The sequence below is a fragment of the Empidonax traillii genome, unplaced genomic scaffold (assembly GCF_003031625.1).
Source record: "Empidonax traillii isolate 1590-97213 ecotype Southwest subspecies unplaced genomic scaffold, ASM303162v1 scaffold5109:size41427, whole genome shotgun sequence".
In the NCBI taxonomy this organism is placed as follows: domain Eukaryota; kingdom Metazoa; phylum Chordata; class Aves; order Passeriformes; family Tyrannidae; genus Empidonax; species Empidonax traillii.
In genome coordinates, this window is record NW_020960302.1 from 4,248 (window position 1) to 8,883 (window position 4,636).

Below are 4,636 nucleotides of genomic sequence, written 5' to 3' on the forward strand. Positions count from 1 at the left end.
GATTTTGGGGGGAAAAAAATGAGGAAAATGAGAGAGAAATGGGGGCAAGAAAGGGTTAAAAAAAAAGGGTGAAAAACGAGTCAAAATGGGCCCAAAATGGGTCAAAAATGGGGTGAAAAAAATGGTGGAAAAATGGGTAAAAAAAGGGTAAAAATGGGCAAAAAACGGGGAAAAATGGGCAAAAATGGGCAAAAAATGAGGAAAATCGACTATTAATGGTTAAAAATCACCATTTTGACCAAAAATGCCCCATTTTTTTCTCCCCCCCCCCCCCAGGTTCGGTGAGTTGCGTTTTGGTGACGTCGCCGGCGGCGCCGCCGGAAGCGCCGGACGAGGGCGGGGCCGACCTTTGGCCCACCTTGACCTTCGCCCTCCTCTTCGTCCTCAGCCTCTGCTACGGGGCCGGGGTCACCCTCCTCAAGGTGGCCCCCCAAAAACCCTAAATTATGCAAATTCATGCAAATTTATGCAAATTTGAGCAAAATATGCAAATTTTGGAGCGATTTACGTGAATTTCGAGCCATTTATGGAATTTGTGAAGATTTCGATTCGATTTAGTTAAATTTGGACAAATCTACACTATTGACAGAACTCGGGACGACTTTATGCAAATTTATGCAGATTTATGCAGATTTATGGAAACGTATGCATATTTGGGGAATTTCGGAGAGGTTTTGAGTGATTTTTGCCAATTTGGGTGGATTTCACGTGGATTCGGTCAAATTTGGGTGAATCTCCGCTATTTACGCAATCTGGGATAGCTTTCCACCAATTTATGCAGATTTATGCAAATTTATGCAAAATTGGCCAAAAATATGCGAGTTTGCGAGAATTTCGGAGCCATTTCCGTGAATTTCGAGCCGTTTATGCAAATTTATGAAGATTTCGATTTGATTGAGTTAAATTTGGGCAAATCGGGACGATTTTATGCAGATTTATGCAGATTATGCAAAGTTATGCAAATTTATGCAATTTAGGCCCAAATATGTGAATTTACGAGAATTTCCGTGAATTTCGAGCCATTTATGCAAATTTGTGAAGATTTCGATTTGATTTAGGTAAATTTGGGCAAATCCACGCTATTTGAGGGACTCGGGATGACTTTATACAAATTTATGCAGATTTATGCAGATTTATGCAGATTTGGGCCAAATATGCAAATTTACGAGAATTTCGGAGCGATTTGTGCAAATTTGTGAAGATTTCGATTTGATTTAGGTAAATTTGGGCAAATCCACGCTATTTGAGGGACTCGGGATGACTTTATGCAAATTTATGCAGATTTATGCAAATTTGGGCCAAATATGCGAATTTACGATAATTTTCGAGCCATTTCCTTGAATTTATGCAAATTAATAGTAAAATTTGTAAATTTGGGATCTATTTATCAGAATTTGAGGGGATTTGCCCCCATTTTGTGCCAATTCATGTCAATTGTGATTTCGGGGAATTTGTTACGATTTAGGCAGATTTATGCAAATTTATGCAAATTTATGCGAATTTACCAAAATTACAAAAATACATAAAATAAAATTGCGGCGGAAATTTTAAAATAAAACAAAATTAAAATCAAAGCAAATTGCTTTTAAATAAATTTGGAATTCTTTTAAACAGAAGAAAAATTAAATTGGAGAAATCAAATCAAATAAATTAAAATTAAAATTAAAATTAAAATTAAAATTAAAATTAAAATTAAAATTAAAATTAAAATTTTGATTTGAAAAAGGAAAAGAAGGAAAAAAAATGGAAATAAAAGAGAAATTAAAATTGATTTTTTTGATTCCTAATAATAATAATAATAATAATAAAGAAATAATAATAGAGAAATGTTAGAGATTGGGAATAATTTATTAATTAGAAATATAAAAGGGCTGATTAAGGGTTTATTGCGATAATTAAATAAAAGAATTACAATGATTAAAATATATATTAATACGTAATTAATAATCCTTAAATAAAAAAAATAAACCAATTTTTTTAAAAGTGTTTTTTTAATTTGTTTTTATTTTAAAATAAAATTTATTTTATTTTTATTTATTTTTATATTTTTATTTATTTTGATATTTTAGAAAATTTATTTCCAAAATTCAAATTGACCCAAAATGTCCATTTTTTTGGGGGTAAAAAAAAGGTCCCAAAAACGACCCCAAAAAGCCTTTTTTTTGGAGCCAAAATTGATTTTTTTTGGAGTAAAAAATAACCCCGAAAAGTCGATTTTTTGGAGCCAAAAAAGGGTCAAAAAAGTCGATTTTTTTTTTAACCAAAAATGGGCAAAAAGGGGCAAAAAATTACCCCGAAAAGTCGATTTTTTTGGAGCAAAAATGACCCCAAAAAAGGAGGATTTTGGAGCAAAAAAAACCCCCAAAAAATCGATTTTTGAGCCAAAATTCCCCTTAAAAATTGATATTTTTTTTAGACCCAAAAATTGAATTTTTCAGCCTAAAAATGTCGATTTTAGAGCGAAATAAAAACCCACCAAAACCACCCAAATCACCCCAAAAAGTTGTTTTTTTCTCCCCTCGAAAACTTCCCCTTTTTGACCCCAAAAAAATCCCATTTTTGGGTCGAGTTTTGGTTTCGTTTCCCCTTTTTTTGGGTGTTTTGGGAGGAAATGACTCATTTTGGGGGTTTGGACCCAAAACCGCCGGTTTTGACCCCAAAAATCTTCCCGTGAGAAAAAAAGGCCCCAAAATGGTGATTTTTGGGCAAAAATGATCCAAAATGGCAATTTTTGAGAAAAAATGACCCAAAATGGCGATTTTTGGGTAAAAATGACCCAAAATGGCGATTTTTGGGCAAAAATGATCCAAAATGGTGATTTTTAGGTAAAAATGACCCAAAAATGGTGATTTTTGGGTAAAAATGATCCAAAAATGGCGATTTTGGGCAAAAATATCAAAATTTGAGGGAAAAAAAAGGACCAAAAAAAGTCGATTTTGGGGCAAAAATGACCCCAAAAATGTCGATTTTTGGACAAAAATGAACCAAAATGGTGATTTTTGGGTAAAAATGGGCCAAAATGGTGATTTTTGATTAAAAATGACCCAAAAATGTGAATTTTTGGCAAAAATGACCCAAAAATGGCGATTTTTGGGCAAAAATGATCCAAAATGGAGATTTTTGGGTAAAATGACCCAAAAATGTCAATTTTGGGCAAAAATATCAAAATTTGAGGGAAAAAAAAAGGACAAAAAAATGTCGATTTTTGGGCAAGAATGACCCAAAAAATGGCGATTTTTGGGCAAAAATGATCCAAAAATGGAGATTTTTGTTTAAAAATGACCCAAAAATGTCAATTTTGAGGTAAAAAAGGAGCCAAAATGAGGGGAAAAAGGACTGAAAATGTCGATTTTTGGGTAAAAATGATCCAAAATGGTGATTTTGGGGCAAAAAAGACCCAAAAATGGCGATTTTTGGGGAAAAATGGACCCAAAAATGGCGATTTTTGGACAAAAATCACCCAAAAATGTTGATTTTTGGGCAAAAATGGACCCAAAATGTTGATTTTTTTTTTTAAGCAAAAAAGGGCTCAAAATGGGGTTTTTTGAACCAAAAATGGCGATTTTGGGGCAAAAATCGCCATTTTTAGGTCAACTTGACCCAAAAGGGTCGATTTTTGGGGCGAAAAAGCCCCCAAAATGTTGATTTTTTGGGGCAAAAATGTCAATTTTTCGGTAAAAATGGTGATTTTTTTGGGGTAAAATCACCAAAAATGGGGATTTTGGGGTAAAAAATGTGAATTTTGAGCAATTTTGGGCCCCCCACCCTCCCCAACCCCCCCCAAGACCCTTAAAAATGAGGCAAAAAACGAGGATTTTGGTTAAAAAAGGTAAAAAATCTTTATTTTTGGGGATTTATTTACAAAGGGGGGGGGGAGGGGAAAATTCCCGGGAAATTCCGGAGGGGGAGGAGGAAGAGGCGGAAGTTTTTGGGGTCATTTCACCTGGAATTGGGAAAAAAAGAAAAAAAAGAGATTATTAAAGGGGTTTTTTGGGGGAAAAAAGGGGATTTTTAGGGGGAAAATTTGGGGGAAAAAGTTGGGATTTTAGGGAGGAAAATTTGGGATTTTTGGGAGGAAAATTTGGGATTTTTGGGGGAAAAATTTGGGATTTTTTGGGGGGAAAAATTTGGGATTTTAGGGAGGAAAATTTGAATTATTGGGGGGAAAAAAAAGGGGATTTTGGGGGGAAAAAAAAGGGATTTTTGGGGAAAAATTTGGGATTTTTGGGGGAAAAAATTGGGATTTTTTGGGGGAAAATTTGGGATTTTGGAGGAAAATAATTGGGATTTTTTGGGGGAAAATTTGGGATTTTTGGGGGGAAAATTTGAGATTTTTTGGGGGAAAAAATTGGGATTTTTTGGGGAAAATTTGGGATTTTGAAGGGGAAAAATTTAGGATTTTTTGGGGGGAAAAATAGGGATTTTGGGAAGGAAAAGGTCCAAAAAAAAGGGAATTTCTAGGGGAAAAAAATTGGGATTTCTGGGGAGAAAAATTGAGATTTTTTTGGGGGAAAAAATTGGTATTTTTTGAGGGAAAAATTTGGGGATTTTTGGGGGGAAAATTTTGGATTTTGGGGGGAAAATTTGGGATTTTTGGGGGAGGAAATTTGGGATTTTTTTGGGGGAAAATTTGGGA